At 46.8% G+C, this 26230-nt stretch overlaps 1 protein-coding gene and 1 long non-coding RNA gene across 5 annotated transcripts in view; one reads left to right on the forward strand and one right to left on the reverse strand.

Annotated features, from left to right (window-relative positions):
* The window catches only part of GSE1 (Gse1 coiled-coil protein), a 795746-nt gene that overhangs the window by 368514 nt on the left and 401002 nt on the right, over nucleotides 1-26230 (forward strand). The gene's annotated exons all lie outside the window — the stretch shown is intronic.
* On the reverse strand, nucleotides 753-8489 carry LOC140521318 (uncharacterized). Its single transcript, XR_011972876.1, has 2 exons — nucleotides 8065-8489; nucleotides 753-4890 (listed from the first exon to the last, which is right to left on the reverse strand). It is a non-coding gene; the product is annotated as an uncharacterized lncRNA (long non-coding RNA).

Raw genomic sequence — 26230 nt, forward strand, 5'->3', positions numbered from 1 at the left:
CCAGAGAAAGGACCCTGATAGGAGTGCCCAGAAACTATGCAACCAAGGCTAGTCACTTATCCTCGTGCAGCCTTAGTTTCCACATCTGTAAACCAGGGATAAAAATAGCACCCATGGTGCAAAGTTGTTGTGAGGATCAAATGAGATAAAGTATGTAAGGTGTATTGTATCTTAAAAGGCCATATAAATTCTAGCTATCATTTTCTGGGCTAGAAGATGGGAGAATCATAGTTGGGACAACCTAACTCTAGATATCATTAAGGCTTTCCCAAGATTTACTCAGACCAGACACTGCCACAGAGTGTTTAACATTGGCCACTGGGGAAGCTGCTAGTTCCCATTGCCAAACAGTTCTGTGGGAGTGTGGGGGAAGAGGGTCAGGAGGAGGCGGAAAGGAGATGGCATTGGTTCAGGTTTTGGCCTTTTCCTCTCCTTCCTTGGAATGATTTGCAAAACAAAATGGCATACAAAAACACATTTGCAGTCATTATCCTCTCCCCACCTTTCAGGCTGAATTAGGACTTGGGAGGCCTCAAGCTTTGATTTCAAACCAATTAATAGTGTCGATCTCCCTAAAACTCTTAAACAGATTGGGAAGAGTCATTTGTGGCCAGGTTGTAGGAGCTAAGACCAGAAGACTGTGTGTGTAGGAAGGTGTCTTCAGATGGACTTCAACGTTTCTATAAGCCAACAGAAGCTTTCAGCCCCTCCCTATGCTCATCAGAGTCCCTTGGACCTAAGATTCATATCAGTTTTGTTCATATCAGTTGATTATAAGATGTAAAGCTAAAAGCATAATAGCGATCATCTAGCTAACCTCCCCTCTTCCATCCCCTAACACTGATTTTTTTTACTGAATCAGAGAGGGGAAGTCACTCACCCAAGGTCACCCCGAAGATATGTGCAGAGTTGTGATCTGAACCCAATGGCATATCCCAGAACAAACCTTCTTATCATACAAGTGGTTGGCAATGCAGAGACCTGTTTTTTCCTCCATTTTGATTATGAAACTACTTTTCCTGTGGCCAATTTCCTTTTTACACGCAAGCTAGAAAAAATGTTCAGATATCCCACCAATAAAGATTTTTTTTAGGTACCACATTGATTTTGTGGCTGATTTAGTAAAGGACAAAAGACATTTGCATGGATACTTAATAAAAACACATGAATCAACCAGCCATCAACTACAAGTAGTTTCATAATGGCACAAAAGATAAAAAAGACCTTTATACCTGGTGACTGATTGGGAGGAGCCTTTTTGGGGGGAGGAGGCTCCAAGTCTTACAAAGAGCACTGGGATGGAGGTGGGAGATCTAGGTTCGAATTCAGGCTCTGACCCTTAGTAGCTGTGTGACTTTGGGAAAGTCACTTCCCCCTTTTAAGCCTCAATTTCCTCATCTTTAAAATGGGGATAGTGATCTTTGCATTCCCTGCTCTTTTATATGGTGGGGAATGTTATTTATAACCCTTAAAGGGTTATAGATATGTGAGCTATTATTTATTTTTCCCAGTATTTATTGCATGCACACACACACACACACACCTTTTCAACTGAATTTATTGATAGAAAAGAAAGGGGCATGTGATGCAAATAGGCTTTGGGGAAGCTAAGTTCCTGGGATCCATAAAGGCAGAGGCTGGGGGCAGGGGGAAGAAGAAGAAACAGAAGAAGAAAGAAAGGAGGAGAAAGAAGAAGGAGAAAGCCATGGCTAAAATAATGTTTGCTCTCCTTGGGCAGTGTAATGCTTGACTGGGGATAAAATGAAGCTTACTTTGGAATACTTCACTCACAAATAACTCAGACAGGTGAGGAAATTCCCTCTCCAGTGCAGGTCAGCACCTTCTCTAAATAAGAGAGAGTTGCCTAGGGCACTGAAGAGTTCAGTGACTTGCTCAGGGTGGCACATTGGCTAGGTATGTGAGCTAGGATTCGAACCCAGGTCTTCCTGGCCCATGAACCAGTTCCCCATCCACTACAATGTACTTCCTCTCTCTTTGAGGAATAAGGAGGTGATTGTCCTCTTGTACTCTGTCTCAGTCAGACTATATTCGGAGTATCATCTTCAGCTCCAGGTACCACATCTAGGAAGGATTTTGATAAGCTGGAAAGCATGCAGAGGAATGCAGTCAGTCTGGGGAAGGGTCCTCGAGTTGCAGGTATTATGAGAATCAGTGAAAGAAGCTGAGCATGTTTAGCCTTGAAGAAGAGATTTCTGAGAAAGCCATATGTAGCCATGTTTGAGTGTTAGAATATCTGTTATATAGAAAAGGAATTCATTCTTTTGGTCTCCAGAAGGTATAAACAGGAGTAAAGAGTAAAGTTACAAAGAGGTAAACTGAGGATTGATGTCAGGAAAAAACTTTCTAACAATTAGAGCTGTCCAAAAGTGAACTAGGCTGCCTGGACGTCATTGGGCTTCCTCAAGCAGAGGATAGTTTAACAACAAACAAGCTGCAAAAGCTTATTATGTGTCAGGCACCATGCTAAGGCATTAGGGATACAAAGAAAAGAAAAAACTGTCCCTGCCCTCAAGGAAAGACAACGTATAAGTAAGTAGATACATACAGGACATAAAGAGTGGATGAGAAGTGATCTCAGAGGGAACGCACTAGCAGCTGGGGGACCAGGAAGAGAGTCCTCCCTTTCAGGAGGCAGGATTTGGGCTGAATCTTGAAGGCAGCCCAGAAGAATGAAGAGATGGAGGTGAAGAGGGAGGGCATCCCAAGTATGGGAGGCTAACAGTACTACGGCGATGGGAGATGGAGTGTTGTGTGTGAGGAACAGCCAGCAGGCTGGAGTCACCCCATTATGGAATGCCTAAAGATGAGTAAGGAGACTAACCAGAATGTTATTGTGGGTACGGCATGGACTGGATGGCTGCTGAGGTCCTTCCCAATTCTCAGTTCTGTGATTCTATGTGATGGGGGCAGCCCAGGGAGTAGGCTTTACCTGAGTCACCCAACCAAGGCTCACCCTTCTTTGGAATTATGCCTTTGCTGGCTCTTAGCCCCATGGAGAGAACTTGGTCTCCAGCCAAAGAAGGCAGACATGTCCAACCTAGGAAAATTCAAAAGGCCAACACTGACATCACCAAGTTAATGACCCTTGCTAGAAGTGCCTCAAATCAGCAAGAAAGCACAGGTCACCCATCCCCCTGACACTCCCTTACCCTCCCCCCCCAAAAAAAACAAAGGCAGAGATCAGTAGGTCATAGCTTGTTGCCAAGTCCCTCATCTTTGGATTGCAATTTAATAGAATGTGGCTGGAAAATTTCTCAGATGGTGCAAATGATTTGTGTCAGTTCCAAGATGATTAGATGTGAGAAAAAGAGGGCTTGGCCTATGATGAGTCTGAGGAAAGATTGCTGAACCCTGCTGGGTTGTTCCCCTTGTGAAAGTGGATATCTGGGTTGGATTGTGTGACATACATGCACACATACAATTTCTTCAGTTCATGTTTTAACATCAGTCTGTTGGTCTGAGATCAGATGGTCAGGGTTAAAATATTGGCTCTTTTCCCCAAAGACACAATGGGAACAGACATCTCACACCTTAGATGGTTGTCTAGACTGTGTTAAAGCAAGAAAGGATCTGAAAGACTATCTAGTCAAATCACTTTGGGAAGCATATTGGATAGAGCAGGAGCTGGAGTCAGGGAGATCTGGGTAGTAGTAGTGGTAGTAGTAGTGGTGGTAGTAGTAGTAGTGGTAGTAGTAGTAGTAGTAGTAGTAGTAGTAGTAGTAGTAGTAGTAGTAGTAGTAGTAGTAGCAGCAGTAGCAGTAGTAGTAGTAACTAGCATTTATATGATGTGCTAAGGTTTACAAAGTCCTTTACAATTCTTATCTCATTTTTATTCTCACATTAGCCTTCATGGATAGGTAATAGTTTTATCTCCATTTTACAGATGAGAAAACTGAGTCTTGCACAGTTTCCTACTCAAGGTCATATAGAAGATACAGAATCATGATTCAAACCCAGGTCCCCCAACTCCAAATTCAGTATTGTTTTTCCTGTACCACCTTCCCCACTCCCACACTGCTGCATCCCTAACCTGGAAGCCAGATTGGGGCCAGAACCTCCCTCTCCACTGTGTCTTCTGTTCTGATACATTCTCAAGGGTCCGGTTCTAACCTTATACGTGTGTGTGCATGCATGTGTACATGTACGTGTGTGTATGTGTGTGTGTGTGCGTGTGCGTGTGTGTGTGTAGTGGGGAGTGGAATGAGGGTCACACTCAGGAGGACTCTGCTGATGTCTTGAGGCCCCTCCCTGATGCATCTGGCTTCTCAGAGATGATGCCCAGGAGCCTGATGGCCCAGCTCCAGAGCAGGTCCAAGTTCTTCTAGTAGAGAGAGCACCAAAGCTCTGGTGAACCCAGCAGCCATGTGGATGGGCCCTAATGTTGGGTCCCCGGCTTGGGGTAACCCCCTCCATAGAGTTCTCCCTGAAAAGTCAGCCAACTGGTTCTCCCTGCCCCCTACATCACCCCCAGTCTGATACTTGGAAAATTGTTAGAGCTCTGCATTCGATTCCCAGCACTTCTCGTTTCTAGCCACATGGCCTTGAACAAGTGGCGCTTCTCTGAGCCCCATTTTCCTCCCGATATGACAAGGAGTAGCCTAAATGATATCAAGAGTGAATTTGAGATTGTGGCATTTGTTGGTTACTCAGTAATAATTCCTATCTCTGTAGTACTTGAATATTTAGAAAGCACTTCCCCTCCCAACAGCCTTGGGAAGTCCAGAGGACAAGCCCTGTTTCCCCCAGTACACAGAGAGATTAGGTGAGCACACAGCCTACAAGTGTCACAGCCAGGCAAAGGCATTCTGAAGTCAGGTCCTACTGGATTTGGGGAGTTGATTGTTAGACGTTCATGGTGCACCTTTATACCTGGGAAATAAATAAATGCTACAAATTAGGGTTTAACTTATTTTGTTGACCTCTAGACTTAAGAAGGTGATGGAGACAATGTTAATAGTAATACAGGTTAAATTTAAAAGTATGTTGTGGTGCCTCGCCCCCCCCCCAAGAACTGGTAGTTAAACATTTATCAGCACACCCCTGGAACCAGGACTCCTAACTCTCAATCTGGTGCCTTTTTACATCACACCTGGGTGTCTAAACATCCAGTCAGTCAATGAATGAGCAAGAAGAGTATTGAAGGCTTTAATGATCAGCAGCTGTTTCTCATCTTAGGGTACAAGGGTCATAAGGGAACTGGGGTGGGGGGATAGAGAAGTGTTTAAGACATATCTGTATGGCCAACCATTCCAGTCCATCTCTGTAGAATTGCCCCTCTTAAAGCCTCTGTTTTATGTGATGTCTTCCCTTATCACAATGGACACTCCCCAAAGGCAACAACCAACTTTTCACTGGTATTTGTGTTGTCCATGCTTAGCATAGCACCTCATAAGGGAGGAATGAATCTCTGTCTCTCTCTGTCTCTCTATCTGTCTTTGTCACTCTCTCTTTTTCTCTCTCTGTTCTCTGTCTCTCCATCATCTCTCCCTCTCTTTCTCCTTCCTCCTTTCTTCCCCCACCTTCCCTCTCCACTCTTCTTTTTTTCTTCCTTACCTTCCCTCTCCTCCTCCTTTCTCTTCTCTTCTCTCTTCCTTGTTTCATGACAATGAATAAAGTACTTAAACACTCAGTGAAGAGTTGCCGATTTGTATCTGTGAAGGGAGTTTTCCACTCTGAGAGTTCTCCACATTAATTATATGATGGTTCAAGACCAGAAACAAACAGACACAAAAGAAGCAGAGAGAGAGAGAGAGAAGAGAGAGAGATAGAGAGAGAGAGAGACAGAGACAGAGACAGAGACAGAGACAGGGAAAGGGAGGGAGGAAAGGAGAGAGAAGAGACAGAGATTGAATATGTTTGTCTTTATGCATGTACACATGACCACATGACAGAAGATTATGACCACATGACGTAGGATTATGGCGTAAGACCTGGAAGGGACCTTAGAAGTCATTCAGTCCAAACTCCTTATTTCACAAAAGAAGAGGTTGAGGTCTAGAGAGGTGGTGACTTGCCCAAGGTTACACCATCACTGTAGTGCTCTTAGTATGAGTCCTACCCAGGGAGTACTCATTGCCTAAAAAACCTCAAACATGTTTGGAAAAAGGGGATATTGGGGCAGTTTAGATGGCTCAAATCAGGAGGACCTGAGTTCAAATCCTTCCTCAGACAATGGATATTTACTAGCTGCATGACTCCAGACAAGTCACTTAATCCTGATTGCCTCAAAAAAAAAAATAAAGAAACAAAAAAAGGGTGTTCCTCTGTGAGGTGTGAGCAGTAAAGTACTGAAGGATTTTGGAGAAGAGGGAGATGAATCTAGACCAAGGTGGCCAAGACAGACTTCCTGGAGCAGGTGGCACTTGTGCTGAATGGACCTTGAAGATTGTCAAGACTTGTGTTTGGACAGCATGGGCCACCTGGAACAGAGGGTACTGTCAGGATTCACAGTCACATAAGCTTATGGGGTTTAGAGTAGCCCAGATCTTGGAGACTGTCTATTCCAATCCATTTTACAGATGAGATCACTGAGGCCTGAGGAGGAAAAGTGATTTACCCAAGGTCCCAAGAGTGGCACTGAGATCTGAAACCATCAAGGGGCAACTGAGTCAGTGTTGTGTTTGAACTCAGAGGACCTGGGTGCAAATCCCTACTTGTCTATTTCCTGTCTGTGAAGCCTTAGGCAAATTCATTTAACTCTCTCTCTTTCTCTCTGACTCTCAGTTTCCTCATCTCTAAAATGGGAAAGTTGGATTAGATCGTTTCTAATGTCCTGTCTCTCAATCTCTACTTTCAGGACCCTCTAATGAGAAGCAGTGATCAGTGGAAGGCCTTAGAGAACCCTGTTGTCTGTCACCCCAACACCAACCCTTGTGCTTCTACCTCCCCCAAGGAGATAAAGAGCGTGGAATATCTCTAAGCTTAGGAATGTTTCCTCCAACCATCTCCTTGGTTTTCCCCTGAAATCCCTCTCAGCACGAGAGCACATCCTTCTTCCTTGATACCTCATCCTCTGTGACAATGTGACAATGACCCCTGACCAAGCTCTGACCCCAACCCTGGGACTGGACCTCCGTAACTGCCACTATCCCCCTCCCTATCATATCCCGGTGTCCCCTATTCTTGATGCTTCCATCAGAAGCCTACAACCTTCTTTCCTTCTCATCAGAAGTAACAGGATAGCAGAATGAGCATTGGCCCTTGAGTAGGGAAGTCTGGGTTCAAATTCTGCAACCGACACAGTTTTGCGTGATTCAGCCTCAGTTTCCTCATCTGTAAAATGGAGCACTTGTATTAGATGGCCTTGGTATGAGCACTGGTTTTTAATCAAGAAAATCTGGGTTTGATTCCTTCCTCAAATATCTACTAGCTGTATGACCTTAGACAAGTCCCTCAACCTCTCCCAGGCTCACTTTCTTATCTGTTAAAGAAGAGGATTGGACTCACTGGCTTCAAAGTCCTCTCCAGCCCTAAATCTATGATCCTATGATTCCTAAGGTCCCTTCTAGATCTTAACCTTACACAATCTTATCCTTTTACCCTGTCATTTAGATGTATATAGTAAATATAACATGTAAACATATTTAAATACATGAATATAGTAAATACAGCATGAGCATGGGTTTGAAACTGGAATCTCCTCATTTTATAGATGAAGAAACTGGAGACAGGAGAAATGACTTGCTCAAGGTCACCCAGGAAGCAGGCAGAAAAGGTAGGGCCAAAACCAGTGCCCTTTTTTTCATCTCTCAGGCAGAGATGAGGAGGAAAGAGGGTGGGAATGGGAAGTCTGAGGACCTGGGTTCCAATCCCAGCTCCGCATCTGAGTATGTGTGTAATCTCAAGCTTGGGGAAGGAGGGGTTGAAAGACTATTCTTAGGAAAATCTTGGCCCCCTTGGTGAGTCCTCGCCCCTCTCCCCCCCCCCCCCCACCCTGTACATCCCCCCAGCTCCCTTTGCAGAATTTCTCCTGTGAGTTACGAGGAGGGAGCAAAGGAAACTGTCAGGGTTCGCAGTTAAGAATCAGTGCCCCCACTGAGTCACCTTCTGAGAAGCACATCTCTTGGAAGTCCAGACAGATTTGCAGGGAAAGCAGGAAGTGACCAGAGCAGGATCGCAGCCTGGGTATAGTCTGGGTTGGAGCTGTGGCAGACACAGGACTGGAGCTGAGGCTGGGGAGTGGGCAGGCGGGCTGCTGGAGGCTTGCTGGCCTGGGAGTCAGAGCTCCGAGCGGGGGAGGGAGCAGCAGCAGGAGGAGGGCCTCTCATGTGTGGTTTGGCTGTGGCTTCGGCTCTCTCTCTCTCTCTCTCTCTCTCTCTCTCTCTCTCTCTCTCTCTCTCAAACCTTTTCTTTTCTTTTTAAACTGACTTCACTCAGAGAGTTTGCTTCTGAAACAGAATCCAAAACCAAACAAGAGAGAGAAAGTTTCCTCTTGTCCTCCTCTCCCCTCATGTCCTCTCCCCTCCCCCTTTCTGGAGTTAGCTGTTGGATGACTGAGGCCCCAGCAACCCCATCCCCTCACCCCTGCTGGTAGTCCAGAGCACACCCCTCTGGCTGGCTGCTCACAGGCTGGACAGTCCTCATGGATGACAAGAACCCCAGATGGAAAGTTCGGCTACCCGGTGAGTGACATCCCCCCCCCACCCCACCCCCCCACACACTTCCAGGGTCTCAAGGTGCTGAGGGGAGGAGCCAGAATGTGCCTCATTGGTTTGCTTATTGGAGGAAAAAAGACCTGAAGGTCTGATGTGTGTGTGTGTGGTCTGCAGGACAAAGGTGCCCTCTGGGAGGGGTGCCTCTTGTGGAACTGGGCACGAGTGTGCTTTGTGGACTGTGCGTGTGTTGGGAGGGGTGGTATCTTTGTCATCTCCGAGGAGAATGGAGCAGAGCAGTGAAATGTGAAATGGACCAGGGAGCTAGCTACTGAGGGCCCAGATGCTCAAGGTTTCAACCTGGCAACTTCTTGTTAAAAGTTTAGGAAACAAGAAACCCTTTGATGTCTGTGGTCACCCCCATTCCCTCTCTGCCCTTGCCCAGGACATATAGCCAAGGAAAAGGTCATAGCATGTCAGAACTGGAGGAGTTCTTAGACATCATCTAACTCCTCCTGTTACAGAAAAGGAAACTGAGATCCAGAGAGGAAAGTGATTGGCCAAGGGCACAGAGGGAGTTATGGCTAGAAAAGGGTTCGGGATCTCCTGACTCCTGCTGAGGAGCCTTCCCATGAGGCTTCACCTTAGAATGGGGATGTCATTTTGACTATATCAAAGAGAAAAATCAGGAGGAGGAAGGGAAGAGTTGAGGGGGGCACCCAAAATCTTAGCATAGCCAAGGATTCTCCCACTTCCAATGTGAGATGTGCATTGGGGCTTAGTTGACTACATGGCTATCTAGGTGCTGTGAACCACTGGAGGGGCCTGGATCTGTCCTTGGTGGGAGACCTCAGAGGGAAAGCCACAGGCCATGGGAAGGCTGGGTTGGCAGTGACCTTCATTCCATCCTGGCTCCAAACCCAAGGGTGGAAGGAATGAGCCCAGGCTGAACTGTGGCCAGCCCTAGAAGGCTCTGAACCAAGGTCTAAGGCAGCCAGGTGTAGCCCCTAAATCTCTGTGATCCTTAGAGAGGGGAGCAGAGAGCAGGGGGGCCAACTCCTGCTCCCTCTCACTTCCTTCCTTTATCTCTAGCAAGGTTGAAGGCAATGTGCCACCCTATGTTTAGAGTCAGCCTTTCCTGAGGGCTACTCCTAGCTCTCCCACAAACTACTTTTGTTCCTTTAGGGTTATTTGGTAGAAGTTACAAGGGAGCAGATTTTGGCTTATTATCAAGTAACGACTGAAACTGTCTAACAATGAAACGGGCTGCTTTGCAAAGCAGTGAGCTCCCTGCTCTTTGGACATATACAAGCAGAATCTTCCTATCTGGAAACTGTAGCAGAAATACCTGCATGGGGGTGTAGGTTGGATGGAGGAATAGTTAAATCCTTTCCAAATCAAAGATCCTGGGTTTCCATTCCCCTTGATTTCCCCTTTTAGGAGGTTTTACACCATAGCTTCTGAGCTCTGATATTCTACTACAAGGAGTTGTTGGGTCATCCACAGAATGTCCTCTAGAGAAAAGATGGGGTTTCCACGCCCACAGCTGTACACAAATATTGATCAGAGGTCCCATTTTCCATGCTTCCCAAGCCACTGGTACTAGGTTAGGGTCCCCTCTGTGGCAACCCAGGCCAGGTATCCCCAACCCAGTCTGGATGACAGAAGCAACAATAACTTAGTGATAAGTGACAGCAGCACACAGATGTGGCCCATTTTCCATCTTCAAAGGGTTCTCTGCGGGTGCCAGTTACATGACACTCCCACCTGCAGGGTTTCACCCGGGTAAGAGGGCAAGAATCTCACATCTCTGCCAGCAGATCCTGCCAAGTAGAGGGCAGGCAAGCAGCCTAGAGGAGCCCCATACCCCTCGCTCACCTCCACTAGGTCTTATGCACAGCCTGCCTTGGCCAAGCCCTTTTCCTCTTCCCCAAGGCCGAAGTCTGGAGTTGTGTGCATGTTATCCTGTGTTCCTCACCTTCTAGTCCATGGAAGGGCTGGTACACCAGATTTTAACCTCACTTACCTGATGCTTCTCTATCATCTCAGCTGTTTTTGGAAGTCCCAGACTCTGGGAGGGACCTCTCTGTGTTTGTTCTCCTTGTGGGTCCTGTCCTTTGTTCCTGCCCTTCACCCACGACAGCCTGGCACCACCTGTTTGCCCAATTGCTAAAGCTCCTTCCCCTCCCTACTCTGCCCTGAAGCAACTTTTTCTAAACGGTTCATGGAGTAGATCCTGAGCTGCCTTTAAGAAATAATGCAAGGAGATAAAAGCAAAACCTGAAAGATAGAACACACTCTCACTACCATTGGGTAAGAGGAAATGTTAAGGGCGGATAGTGGGCGAACACAGCATTCTGATAAGAATGTTGAGGGAAGAACTAGGAAAAAACCCATGATACTTCGCATGTTGAAACAAATTTCCATATAAATAGTTACTAAGCGAGTTTAGTTGGTTGTAGTGCTATTTGATATTAAGCTTTTAATAACTTATTTTTAAAAGAAAATGATGATTCAGATCTGGCATGATGCCCCTAGTATCTAGGAGACTTGCCTGGATCTTCTTTAGAAAGGGAAAACAGTAACCCTTCAGCTTGGGTCTGATGAATTCATTTGCTGAGCATTTATTAAGAACCTACTGCATGTCAGATATTATGGTAAGGGGGCGCAGGGATATGTGTCAGAGGGATCCTTTAGTGGGGGCTAAACTCAGATGAACTAAAGAGTCTAAGTCAGCATACACTTCCTTCAAGGCCCAATCCCTCCATGGAGCCTTCCTGAAATGGCCAAGCTCTCATTGATCACTCTTAGATTGGAAACAAACCCTCTGGCATTTAAGGCCTGGAATACTCACTAGGCACTTGGCAGGTCGATTCCTTCAATAGAAACCCATATGATAGTAGAGTTGTACTTAGGAACTTCAGTGAGAGGGTTGAATAGTGATCATCCATATTACAGGTGAGGAAACTGAGGCCCAGAGATTTGAAATAGTCACTAGGACTAAGATCCCCTGCCTCTGCATTCCCTGACCATAACTTGTTTGTACCTAGCTGTTTTCATGTCATCTGCCTCCCATATTAGACTGAACACTGAGGAGAGAGATTGTTTTCACCTTTCTTTGTATCCCTTAGCACTTAGCACAATACCTGGCACAAAGAAGCTGCTTAATAAGTGTGTATTTACTGCCTGACTGATCTCTCTCCTCCCCTGGTCTCAGAGAATCAAGAATTCAGCAGCATGTCCCAAAGGAGTGGGAGAGAGCCAGAAGAGAGGCCCGGCCTCCCACTCCCTGGGGAAGAACTGGATCCTGGTCCAGTTAGGGTGGATGCCCTATGTCCCCTTGCCAAGATGTGGGTGGTTTGGGTGGGGTGCTTGTTCAGGGGAAGCCAGGCCCTGGGTGACTGCTTAGAAGCGGCCACAGCACGTCCCCCACACCGGATGACAGAGAAACCTGCCTAGTGAGTCTCCCACAACTCGGTTATCAAACACTCTCTGCATCTTGAAGAAGACACTCTGGTCCTGTGGAGGCTCCCCTTCCCTCCCCTCCCTTCCCTTCTCAGAGCTTTTCTTGGCAGCGGTTCACAAACTGTTGCCATTTCAGACAAGTCAAGTGGGTTTCCTGATTGGTTTCTCCTTCCCCCTTCATCCTCTGGGGGCACAGGGTCTAGGGATGTGTTTGTGTATACTGTTGGGGGCCAGAATGCTTGTCTGACTGGATATCACTACATGAGTGAGTGAGCGGGTGTGTGTGTGTGTGTGTGTGTGTGTGTGTGTGTGTGTGTGTGTGTGTGTGTGTGTGTGTGTGTGTGTGTATTCAGGCCCCAGATTGGTACTGTTGGCTCCAGGGCAGAGAATTAGACTGGAGACGGTGGCTTTGGCTGGAGTCCAGGATTCTGCCTTCTCTACTTGGGGGGGGGGGGGGAGGGGAGGAATGGCAGGGGAGAAGAGGATGTCAAATGCATCCCAGAAGCTGTGCAGGCTGTTTTTATCACTTGCGGGTGTGAAGGGTGGGTGGAGGAGTGAGTGGGAAGAGGCCTTGAGGGTGAGGTGAGGGGTCCCCCAAGCTTCTTTTGGAGAACCCCAGAGACACCTCTCTTCTTGGGAGGCTCTGGTCATGTATTCCATGGTGGGATGAGCTCTGCCCAAGCTCATGTAGGGAGGGGAAGGAGCAGAGTAGAGAAACCACTGCAGTTTGGTATGGGAGGGGGAATGGATGGACAGATGGTGTATAAGCCCTCCCTCTGAGCCAAGGTTTCAGTCTCCTGGGCTCTTTGGAGCTGAGCTGGGGGGTGGGAAGGCAGAGGGAGGAGGAAGAGGATTCCCCCCACCCCATCCTCAGGCTCTCTGGGATCCACAAAGAGACTTTGTATCAGTCCTTTGGGAGACCTTAAGTGAGCAGCCCCCCAGGCCTCCACCCCCCAGTCTCCCTCCCCTGGAAGCAGAGACCCTTTCTCCAGGAGTAGAAAAGAACATTAGATTTGAAATCCAAAAACCTGGGTTGAAATCCTGGTTGGACCACTCACTGCCAGTGTGACTTTGGAGAGGTCACTTAACTTTCTAGATCTCAGTTTCCCTTATCTATAAAATAAGGGTGTTAGACTAGATCAGGGGTCTTTACCTGCAGTCTAGATTTCACAGGGTTCATGAATTTGGATGAGGAAACAACTACACCTTTCTTCTCACTAACCTGCAATTGAAAGTGAGCATTCCAATTAGGAACTGAGGCAACAAACATGATTTTGAGAAGGAGATCATAGGTTTCACTAGACTACCAGAGGGGTCCATGGCCCCCAAACAAGTTAGAACCTCTGACCTGTATGATTGCCAGGTGTCTTTTCTAGCTCTCAAATCTGACATCCATCCACTGGGGAAAAGGAAAGCCCAAAGCCAATGAGAGTCCATGATTCAAGGATCAGCTCCATCCCCCAGCTTTGCTTGCCCACTCCCCTCTGTTCTCACCAGTCTTGTTTTCCAGGGTACCTTCCTCCCTGCTCCCTCCCCTTCCCCCCCAGTCACTCCCAAGGGAAGCTCAGCGCAGACGCTGCCAGAGGCTAAAAGCACTCTGTCTGGAAGAACCCCTTGAGTTTTTGCTGACATTCAGCCAGGTCATGATGCCTTAGGGTAATGTACAAACCGGAGAACAGCTGGTTGGAAGTCATGGGGAGCCCTCCCTGGCCACTCCCAGCTCCCCAATCTCCAAGGGCTGGGGGATTCCTGTTTAATCCAACAGACACTGATTAAGCACCCACTTCATGGGCAGAGAGTGCTGTGCATGTACTGAAAGGGAACGATGCTGACCTAGTCCTTGCCCGCAGGGAGCTTATAGTCTGTCTTACAGAGAGATAGGACTCATACATGGATAATTATCGTACAAAATAACACATGACAAGGATATAAAAAAAAGTATAAAGTGATATGTGATGTCCAAAGGTGAGGAAAAAGAAGTAGCCCTGGGGGAATCAGGGAAGGCTTCATGGAAAAGGTGGCACTGAGCTTGGCTTTCAAAGAGGGGAGAAGAAACATTCCATACACAGGATTATAAGGACTCAGACCTTCGGAGGATCTTAGGGAACAACTTAGTTCGGCCTTTTCATTTTTACAGAAGAGAAAATTGAGTCTCGAAGAGGGAGAGACTTTACATGACTTTACATGAATGCAGTAGCTGAGTAGCAGATCCAGGATTCTAACCCAGATCTTTTTGAATCCAAATCTTGTGTTCTTTCTACCCTACTTCCAGCCACAACAAATAACAATGTTTTTTTCCCCTGTTGGATTATTTCCCAGCCTCCTCCTCCTCTCTATCCTCCTCTTTCTCCCTTTCCTCTCCTCCTCCCTCTATAAATCTGGAGATGATCTCCTTTCACTAAAGCAGATGCTCATTGCTGTTGGTAATCCTAGGGGCTCTTTCTGTGTCTTTGGGTAGGGGCCCTTCCCAACTGCAGCCTGAGGGTTTGGCCCTGAGCTCTGACCTGGCAGGGCTGCTTCTGCCCCCACGGGCTCTTCTTTGGGGATCTGTGTGTTTGGGGCTTGGGATCTCTGCTGGCCTGAGCCAGTGCCTGGGCAGCCTCCCCTTCCTAATGGGAGGTTTTAGTGCAGACAGAAAGCCTGCGGCATGTAGCAGTGTGGCTGCTCTGGTCCTGGTCGGGCCATGCAGTGTGTGCTAGTGGGACACGTGAACACAGCCCCAGATCTGTTCTCTGATCTGTGGGAGGCCATCAGTGGCTGCCTCTCCTTTCTGTTTCTGGCTAGGAGGCTGGATGCCAGCCCAGAAGCTGAGGAGAGGCAGGAGGGAGGCTGCTGGCAGTGGCTATAATCACTTATTGGGGACAAGAGGTTTTCCTGAGCCACAGGTGTGGTGCTCCCCCTCCAAGAAGGTGTGAATGGGAGATCCCATTGGGCAGCATTAGGAGGGATGGGAAGGGTTAGGGGCTGGGATGTGTGGTGGGCAAGGGGGAGGAGAGTGAATGAGGAATAAATCATAAGGGGAAAATAGGTGAAACTGAAGCAGGTGGGATCTGCATCTCCATCCCTATGCATAACGAGTTCCAGGGAAGATTACTGAATCTTAGAAATGGAAGAGACCTTAGAAATCATCTATTGTGGGTGATTTTATAAACAAGGAAACTGAGGCTTTCCCTGCTTTGTAGTCTAGGTTGAGATCCTTCCTAGGATCATAGATTAGAGCCGGAAGTGACTCTAGAGACCCGTCTAGGCAAGTCTCCTATTTTAGAGATGGGGAAACTGAGGTTCAGAGCAGTGGTGATTTGCCCCAGATCTCACAGGTAGTTGGTAACAAAGGATTCCAATTCAGAGTTTCTGACTCCAAAGCCAGTTCTCTGCGTCCTCCACTGCTCCGTTCACTTCCGTTGGAGTCAGGGAAAGTGTGTTGTTTTTATCTGGACTGGTTTGCAGAATATAACAATAAGGAAGGGCCTTTTACGTTCTTTCTTAAGCCTATGAATGTGAATTGCGTGATAGTTTTGATGTAAATGTGTGTGTATTGTGCCCTGTACATGTCCAGACAGAGGCAGAGAAATCATAAGAATTCTAACAGAAAAGGACCTTAGAGCTCACCTGTCCAGCTGTAGTTCAGTCATTTCTAACATTTTGTGACCCCATTTGGAGTTTTCTTGGCAATGACACTGGTGCGGTTTGCCATTTCCTTCTCCTGCTCATTTTACAGATAAGGAAACTGAGGCAAACAGAGTTTAGTGACGTCTAGGGTCACACAACTAGTAAGTGTGTGAGGCTGGATTTGAACCCAGGAAGAGGAGTCTTCTGGTGCTGTATCCACCTAGCTGCCCTCAATTCCTTGCCTTTAGAGGTGTAGAAATAAGTCGAGAGAGAAAAGAAGGGATTCGATTGCCTGAGGTCATGAAGGGAGAACATCTTTCTGGTTCTGCCGCTTGTAGTAGTGATTCTATGTGCAAACACAGTGTGTGTGTGTGTGTGTGTGTGTGTGTGTGTGTGTGTGTGTGACTTATAGTGTCATCCTCCTGTACCAGCACCAACGTGCTCAGGATCATTCTTTCCACATTTAACCAAATTGCCTGGGTTGGTGCATCTGGCCTCCTGAAAGGAGCGTCACTTGTATTGTACATATCCACATCGGTATGTGGACCAGGCCAGTGTGTGTGGGTATTCATGCAAATGTGTGTTGTGGTATGTTTGTGGACAGAGAGAACATAAAGGTTTCTGATCTCTTCCCTCTGTTTGATTCCCATCTCTATCTCCTTCTCCTCTTCCTCTCCCCCAGCTCTTGACCACTGAAAGATACATTCTTAGCTCTAGAAGATTCATTAATGCTTCTGTCTTCTGTAGCCCCTAGGAAAAGAAACACTAACCTGAACTAGCCTGGCCTGTCTCCCAAGCCCTCCCCACCATGCTCAAGTCATCAGTCCAACTAACACCTGGGCAAGTGACTGGCAACCAAGTAGCTGCCCATTTCTTGGGAGGGAGGAATAAACAATAAATGATAATAAATAAATGGATGAGAGTACTCTTGTACCATAAGAAATGGAAAATTTGGGGAATTTCTAGAAACACAGTAAGACCTGACAGAAGGTGAAACACATTGCTTTCTTCTCAGTAGAGGGGTGGAGGACTACAGGCATCCAATGCTGCATACACTGTTGAATGGGGTCATTTTGTTGGTCACTTTTTCTTGACTCCTTTTTTGTGTGTGTGCCTATGTAGAGAGACTGAGGTTTTTCAGTGACCATGTATATAGATCCACTGTAGAAACATCCAGCATATGCCATAATATTGTTTAAAAGCATATATAATAAGCAGTGATGCTTAACACAGCAATATATATCAAATACTTATGCCACATAAAAACATGTTGCAATTTCATACAAAGCACACATTATGAATTACACAGTTAGCATCATCAGGCTCCATGAGTCACCTTCCGTTTCTCCTCAAGCTTCATATGTAAGTTTGGTCACTTGCCTAATAAGCCTGACACATCTTTTGTGACCCTCTGACCTTATGAATATACCAAGTGGATTCATTGAGGATGAGAGACAGGGAGAAAGACAAAAGGCATTAATTAAACTTTTGAGAGAGAGAAAAAAAAAGGAAGAAAAAAGAAAAGGAGAAAAAAAGAAAGGAAGGAGAAAAAAGAAAGGAAGGAGAAAAGAAGGAAGGAAGGAAGAAAGGAAAGAAGAAAGGAAGGAAGAAAAGAGAGAAGAAAGGAAAGAAAGAAGGGAATGAGGGGAGGGAGGGAGGGAAGAAGAAAACGAAAGAAAGAGAGAAAGAAGACAGGAAGGAAGTAAAGAGAGAGGAAGGAAGGAAAAAGGAAGAGAGAAAAGAAGAAGGAAGAAAAAGACACAAAGAAAAAGGAAAGAAAGAAAGAAAGAGGAAGGAAGGAAGAGAGGAAGGAAGGAAAGGAGAGAAGGAAGAAGGAAGGGAAGTTGTACTTTTCCTGGTACTGAGGACTCTCAAGGGCGGCCCACAGTGGTCTTGGAAAGGTATCTGCTGCCATGATTCGACCTCCAAGGTGGGTCAAGGCATAGCAGGGATCTCATCAGTTTCTCTCCTCTTCCTGACTGTGATAGAAGCAGCCCTTCCAGGACCTGAGCTTACTGAGTTCTCCTGGCAGGGCCTGGCTCCTGCTGCTGGGCATGTGGACACTCCACATGTGTCAGCTGGGTTCTGGGTCACAGGGCCTGTTCCCTCTGGCTGCTGCATTCCCAACAGGGGCTCTCTCTTCTCTACCAGAAAACACCCCCTCAGCCTGTGCTGGGACCTGACTGTTCCCTGCTCTTTGGCACAGGCTTCCTTTTCTGTCCAACCCCACTGGGCTACTTTCCAAGGCCCTGGGGCTGAGCCCAGGAGTTGAGGGAAACAGAATGCTGGAGCCCTCTCCCCCTCCTAGCTATCTCCCTTGTCCCCCCCTTTTCCCCTCCCCCCTTCCTCCCTTCCTCTCCTTCCTTCCCCTGTCCCTCCTCTTCCTCCATCTATTCCTCTTCCTTCTCCTCCCCCTTTCTCCTTCTCCTCCTCCTCTCCCTCTTCTCCCTCCTCCTCCACCTCTTCCCCCTCCTCCTCCTCCAAGTCCCAAGGTTTCTGATGGAAGGAGGCTTTGTCAATCTGTCCAAACTGAGTCCTTGGCCTGGGAACACATGACCTCCCTAGAGATGATCCTAGAGAAGCCTTGTAGACTCACTACAGAGGCAAGGTCAGGATCTCTGTCAGACTACTTGAGGCCCTGGGATCCAGATGGAATGAACCGCTTCAATGGAACCCTGAAGCAAGGAGGGAAGACCCCCTCTGTGTCTTCCTTCCGGAACCAAAGCTGGCTGCCCTGCTTGTTTGGAGCAGATTCTTACTGAAGGTCCAGTACGTGGTATGGGACAAGAGCTTTTATCTAGCACTGGGGGCAGAATAGCATCTCATCTCTGACAGTACCTGTATGACTTTGGACTTAAATTCCCTGGAATTCAGTTTCCCCAACTGTAAAATGGGAGGGGCAGTAGATGAGTTGGCTTCTGAGGTCTTCTCTAGATGAATGAAGAACTGCTGTGCTGAGTAATAAGAGCTGACATTTACCTAAGGCTCTACATAGAAATGATCTCCTTGGAGCCTCCCCAGACCCCTTTCAGGTGGTTCTCTAGGTATTGTTTCATCCCCATTTACACTGAGTCTCCCAGAGGTGAATCAGGTGACTTGCTCAGTCCCACAGTTGGTGTGTGTCCAAGACAGAATTCATACCCAGATCTCTCCTGCTTCAGATTCCACGTACTTTCCAGAGTCTTTCCATCATACTCCTTCTCAAGCCTGCTTGGCACTGTAACAGATGCTAAGAATATAACATGATCTCTACCCCATTCTCTCCCATCTGCCTACCCAGGAGCTCCCTGTCTAGTTGGACATATACATAATCAACCAACCATCCTTTATTAAGCACTTACTATGTGCCAGGCATTGTGAGAATACAAAGACAAAAAAAAAAAATGAAATGGTCTCTGTCCTCAAGAAGCTTCCATTGAAGGAAGAGACACCAGTACACACACAAGTATAGACGAAATATTTACAAACTGGAGTCAAAGTAGTTTTTGTTGTTCTGTCTTATCCAACTCTTCATCACCTACACTGTCCATGGCATTTTCCTGGCAAAAAACTGGAGTGATTTATCATTTCCTTCTCCAGGGGATTAAGGCAAGCAGAGGTTCAGTCACTTGCCCAGGGTGACACAGGTAGTGAGTATCTAAGGTTGGATTTGAATTCAGGTCTTCCTGACACCAGGACCAGTACTGTATCCATTACGTCCTAAGAAAACTGAAGTTAAGTGACTTACCCAGGGTCACACATTTAGTAAGTGTCTGAGGCTGGATTTGAACTCAGGTCTTTCTGACTCCAGGCCCAGCACTCTATCCACTGAGCCACCTAACTGCCTCCCCAAAATAGTTTAGAGGGAGGGAAATAGCATTTGAGAGGGAGAGGGGAAAATTAGGAAAGTCTTCCTGTAGAAGATGAAACTTGTATTGAATTATAAAGTATGTTTGATGGTTTTAAGTTTGTTGAAAAATGGGACCTAAAGTCAGAGAGACAACACCGTGTAGTGAGAAGCAGACTTAGTTTAGGCTCAGGGGAGCCAAGTTCAAAAGTTCCAACATTGTTTTGATGGCTTATCACCTATAGGACCTTGGGTGAGTCATCATCTATATTCTGGGGCCTCAGCTTTCTCCCCTCCCGCCTGAGGAAATTGGCCTGCAATATGAGACAAATGCTTTGCAGTCCTTAAAGACATGATAGAAAAACAACTCTTCAATATCCAAGCTCCAGCCCTAAATCTAGGATCCCAGAAAAAGTCTCACCTTGTTCATGAGTCAGCTTAGGAAAGGGTCCTTTTTCTGCGGTGGGGTTGTAAGAATTGAAGGGGAATCAAATTCTCTACAGAGATAGAGGTCACCCTTTTGGTTTTGAACTGTAAAGTTTGGGTTCTGGGCCAAGGACAAGTTGGCTGGGTGTCAGCCAGCTGGGCCCCATTAGGCAATATGTAATCAGCTTTCAGAACGGTCAGATGAAGGAGAATGGGAATGGAAGCCTGAAAGGGGGTCTGGAGGCAGATCGTGACAGTTTTACTACTGGACTCTAGGTAGATCTGGAGTAGTATTGTGCTCCTTTCTGGGAGCTACATTTTAGGCAGGACTTGATTCACTGGCACATCCAAAGAAGGAAGCTGGGGTGGAGAGGGGAGGGGACTTGAAACTGTGCCATGAGTATCAGTTGGAGGAACTAGGGATGTTTAGGTTGGAAAAGAGAAGGCTTCTGGGATTTGAGGGGAGGGGACTGTCTTCAAGTATTCGAAGGGCTATCATATGAAAAAGGGATTAGACTTTTTCTACTTGACTCCAGGGGCAGAACTGGGAGCAGTAGTTCTACTGAGAGGTGAAAGCATTTTAACAATCAGAACTGTCCCCAGAGGTAATGGGCCGCCATATAAGGTGGTGAGTTTCCCATCTCTGAAGATTTGGCTAGAGGTGGAAAAAGGCTGTCTGGTATCCAGTTGTTCAGTCATATCTGATTCCTCAAGACCCCATTTGGGGTTTGCTTGGCAAAGATATGGAGTGGTTTGCCATTTCCTTCTCCAGATCATTTGACAGATGAGGAAACTGAGGCAAACAGGATGAAGTGACTTACCCAGAGTCACACAACTGGTAAGCATCTGAGGCTGGATTTCAACTCTGGTCTTCCTGATTCCAAACCCAGTGTTCTATCCACTTCATCACTTAGCTGCCCTTATATCTGGACTAACCTCTTCATTTTACAGAGTGGGAAACTGAGGCCCATGCAGATGAAGTGAATCACTCAAGGTCATAAAAGTAGAAGATGATAGAAATAGGATTAGAACCCAGGTCCTCTAGTCTCTCTATGGGTTCTGGGAGCTGACTTTTCACCCCCTCCACTAGGGAGCGGCCACCACTGGTTTGGAAAAGGAGTTCTTATCACTTCTTGTCCCACTCAGAATCCTGTAGATCCTGCCTAATCACTATTATTAGAGGGTTTGTGTTCCTAGAACTGACAAACTGTATCCTGATTAATCTGTATCAGTTTGAAATCTTGACAGAAATAGAGATTAATTAATTGTTTCAGTTTGGTGTGGTTCCTAAAATAATTAGGTTCAATGGGTAGTCAGCGGGGGGTGTCCATAGTTAGCTCTTCAATATATTAAAACAACTTTGCCATTCACCATTGTCCTGCTCATCCCTTCTCTCTTCTCCTTCCTGTCTCTTCCTCTCTCCTCTGCCTCAATTTCCTCCTTTTGTCAAATGAGGGGCGCAGATTGGATGATCCCAAAGATTGCTTCCAGCTCTGCCATTCCACGGTCACTTAAGGAAAAGAATGTCATATCAGATTGGGTGGAGAGAATGAGCATTATTTTTGTGTTTGGTTTGTCTTGTTGGGAGCGGGGGAAATGCCTGGCAGATCACTGTCCCCAGGATCACCGTAGAATTGTAGACTACAAGAGCTACCCAGAGCCCTCACATTGTCTAGTCTGATCCTCCATTTTCCAGGTAAGAAAAATGAACTCCCTATTCCAAAACTAAAACTTTCCACTAAAGATAGCACAGTGTTGCGTGGTGAGTTGTGTGGTAACAGTAACATAGTGACAGCAACAGTAACAGCAGTATCATACCATCTAACCTTCATAGAGGGTGAGGGGCTACGGATGTGGAAGACTGCATATACTGTTGGGCTTTGTTGATGTGTGAGTTAGTTTTGTTGGAACATTTTCCCCTCTTTTCTGAGTCTTGACAATGATGACTCTGGAAGGAGGAGAGGGAAAGGATATATTGGGAGATTAAAGTGCTGTGGAAACCAAAGACAGCAGTAAAATTTAAACAGTAATGCCAGTAGCTCACATTAAATAAAGGGCTTTCAAGTTTCTTGTTGTGGTTGTTCAGTTGTGTCCAACTCTTCTTGACCCCATTTGGGGTTTTCTTGGCAGAGATATTGGAGGTGTTTTGCCATTTCCTTCTCCAGATCATTTTACAGATGAGGAAACTGAGGCAAACAGGGTGAAGTGACTTACCCAAGGTCACACAGCTAGGGAGTGTCTAAGTCAAGTCTTCCTCACTCCAGGTCCAGAACTCTATCCACTGCACAGTATTTTATGTACATTATTTCTTTTGACCTTTTCAACAAGCCTATGCAGTAAACGTTATTATCATCCCCATTATACAGATGAGGAAGCATGTGTGTCCAAGGTCACACAGCCAGAATGAATCTAAGGCATCAGGATATAAACACAGGCCTTTGTGCCCCAATCCAGAACCCTCTCCATTAAGGCACACTGCCTTAGACAAGGGTTACCAGTCCCAATGCTTCCTAGCTCTGTGTCCCTGAGTGTCCCTGTCATGCCTCTATTAGAACCTCAATCTCCTCCTCTATATAATGAGGAAAAGTAATGCTTGTGTTACCTGCCTCCTAAGATTGTTTTAGAGAAAGTCCTTTGTGAACCTCAAGGTTGTATAGAAAGGTGTCATTTTCATGACATTAGTATAGCACCTGGTGGTTCCACATTCTCTCCTTTGCCATCCCTTCCCCCCAAATCCCTGCACCTGGGTTTTCCTACCTTGCCTGCCTCAGCTGTTTGATTTTCCTGACCTTGTTTAAATATTCATGTCTCCTTCTAATTGCCTTGTGGATTTCTGTGTGATCAGGGAAAAGGAACCGAGATAGAAAGATGGGAGAAAGCAGGAGTGGGGAGAAGGCAGTAGCGGATCAGGGCTGGGGGCTGGGGCTTCCAAATGGAGTCAGTCAGTCAGCTAGCCAGGCTGAGCCAAAGAGAGTGGTGCCGAAAGCCTGGGGACAGGTGCCCTCACTAATGCCCTGCGGGATTTCTCACTAGCTCAGCCTGCCAGCTCACTGAGCCACCTGGCCCTGGTCCTATGGGACTGAAGAGCCTTAAGCTGCTCTTCCTGACCCTTCTCTTAGGGTCAGTCCAGATGCCAACTTGCCTTGCTTTTTACCATTGCGTCCTCTTAGAGATGGGGAGGGGTGGGTTGGGGGTGAAGGTGGAAGGAGTGTCTTTCTTTGACTAATTCTCTAGGAGAGGGGGCAGTGGGGGCTTGGCTACTGTTGCTGAACTAGGAATCAACAGACCTCCACTCTGTCTCTAGTTCTTTAGCAGACTCAATATTTTAATGGATTTGTAAGGCCCCCTTCCACTGATACAAGCTAAAGCCCTCCTGTGCCCTCTTCTGCATGGGAGAGTAACTAAACCATTCAGGGCCTCAGTTTCCTCATCTGTAAAATGGAAAATTGCTTGTGTCATCTATACACAGAGCCATTGTGGGGATCAAATGTGATTGTCCATTATTAACATGCAGGTCTTGCTCATTCATATATTATATGTATATGTATGTATGTATGTATGTATTCATATACGCATACACACACCTTCCATGGAGTGCCCATTCAGTACATTATACATTCCCCTTCACTGTCTTCTTGGATATACTGAGGAATAGTCCCTGGATCACAGATTTTGAAGTGGAAGGGACTACTTAGTTCAGCCCTTTCATCTTACAGATGAGGAAACTGAGGCTCACAGATTGCCCACAGTCCCACGGCCAACAAGCTTCAGAAGTAGGATTCGACCTCACGTATTCCTGACTCCTAGCCCAATATTCTGTCCCCTCCACTTGGCTTTTCTGTGGACGGAGCTTACAAAAAAGCCGAGAACAACAGTGAGTTAATGTTGGCAAAGAGCCGTGAGCTCTTCGGATGAAAGGGTGCTACTTAGGACTGGAATGTTTTTAATACCGAACATTCTTCATCTTCAAAGCCCTTGATGGGCTTTAGCTAATTAAGCCTGGGTCCTTCTGTGAGGGATGTGAGAACTACCATAGAAGTGGTTCTGACTGAGGAAAAAAGGGACTTGAGACCCATCCCCAAAGAAAGAGGCCCCGGGGAAGGAGAGGGGGGAGGGTGTTGGGAGGGGGGAGTGCTTAGAAAACAGGAGTTCCTGTGTCTCTCTGTTCTTTTCCACCCACCAGGAGCCTTAATGTAGAAGGAAAGGGAAAATGGGAATGAAGGATCAGCCATGGTGAGCAGTAGGGAGCCAGCCACACAGTGATTTAACTTAGCCAGCTCAAAGGGCTGCTGACATCTGTGGACACACCGCTGGCCTAGCTGCTGTCACCTGGCAGAGGTAGACACCGCTAGGCCAGCTGCCCGAACATTAAAGGGTTAACAGGCCTTGCACCTCTGGCCCCCACCCTCCACCCTGTTCCCTTCCCCTCTGGTTACCATCTAGTCAAATGCTTCTATATCCACTTCCTGTAATAAAGTAAGCCCTGACTGCCTGTCACCTGCCCCGGCCTTCTGTTGCTCTGCCAGTTGGTAGACAAGTCTCTTCTTGCAATGGAGTCTTTTGTTTCTCTCTTCCCCCCAAGCAGAGAGGAGCTGGAGCGGGTGCTCTGGTGCAGGGAGACCTTAGCAGGTGTTTCAGGGAGGGTGCTGCCAGCCTGTAGCTGCTTGTTGGAGACAGGAGGAGCAGGCGGACTGAAGGGAGAAGAGAGAAGCTTGAACTGGCTCCCCAGGCTGCTGCCATATCAGCAGCCAGCAGGAAGATTGCTTCCTGGTCCTCCAACCATGTGGTCTCTCCATCACATTGATCCTCCTGGGGCCCTTGAAAGTGAGGGTGTGAGGCAGGTCCTTGGAGAGGTGCATGGGGATCCGAGGAGGGGGTCAGCAGCTCGAGTACATCCAGGAAGTGGGACCCATTTCCTCTCTGGGGTCAGCACTGCCTGCTGACAGCTGGTAATGAGATTGGGGAAGACTGAGCAAGTTCTTCTTCACTCCTGTTTTGTGTGTGCCTGTGGGTTCGTATGTGTGTGCATTTGTGTGGGTGGGTGCATGTGGGTGTGTGTGGGTGTATGTGTGTGTGTCTGTGTGGGTGTGGGTGTGAGTGGGTACATGTGCATGTGTGTGGGTGTGTGGGTATGTGCATGCATGTGCATATATGTATGTTGTCCTCCCTGTCTCTCTCATCTCCTGCAGAAGTAGTTGGCAGTCTATCCTGAAGCCCTTCAGAGGCAGGGGCTCTGATGGGCCCATGTGGAAGCAGCATGGGACAAGGGGTGAGAGCCCCATTATGATTAACCTCCAGGGAACCCTGTGTTAACAGACACCTGCTTCAGCCAGTCCCAAAGGGTGGGCAGACCGGGTAGCTGGCCATAACCCTGACCTTGGGATCAAAGGCAAAAGGAGATGTGTTTGGGGTGGGTAAGGTCCAAGCCACAGCCACCAGATAGTCCTGGAGGAGGTAAAGAATGGTGGGGAACAGAGGGATGTGAAGCCCCTGCTTCTGTTTCCTCCTCATTGTCATAATTAATGACATATACATATCTTATTAAGATTTGTAAAATACATTACAAAATTGTCTCATTTGAACCCAAGATACCTACAGTAAGGTCAGGAATCTATAAATCCTAAGATTTAAAGCCAGAAGGGAACTTGAAGTCAACTTGGACTTCATTTATCATCACTGTGATAATAATAGTAGGAGCTAACATTTTATAGTGAGTACTACTGTGCTAAGTACTTTTTGAATATTTTGTCAGTTGATCCTCAGAACAGCCCTGGAGTGGGGAAAGAACAATTCTGAAAGGTAGATTCTATGATCATCCCCATTTTACAGAAAAGAAAACTGAGGCAAAGATTAAGTGACTTGCCCAAGGTCACACATCTAGTCTGAGACCAGATTTGAACTGCCCCTTCCATCATCAAAGAATTGCTGCCTGGCCAGCACCTGAGATATGATAAGGCAAAGGGACAGAGAAAACAGGGCCATAGGACCATAGAGCTATAACTGGACAGGATTTAGAGGCCAGCAAGCCCAACCCCCTTATTTTTCAGATGAGGAAACTGAGTCTGAGAGGTGATGGTTGTTGTCCTCTGTTCTCAAAGAGGGCCAAAATGACATCTCTATGTCAGTTAAGTGCATCTGACTGTGGCTGATCAGACCGATACGAGCTCAGAATGCTCTACCGCAGGCCAGGCACAAATAATCCATGTGAATATTTGGGGTTGATTCTCTAAATTTGTGCATCTTGCATTTCTTTTGAGCTACTTCAATTCTGCTTTGCTCATAGAGCACACAG

The sequence above is a fragment of the Notamacropus eugenii genome, chromosome 1 (assembly GCF_028372415.1).
Source record: "Notamacropus eugenii isolate mMacEug1 chromosome 1, mMacEug1.pri_v2, whole genome shotgun sequence".
Classification (NCBI taxonomy): Eukaryota; Metazoa; Chordata; class Mammalia; order Diprotodontia; family Macropodidae; genus Notamacropus; species Notamacropus eugenii.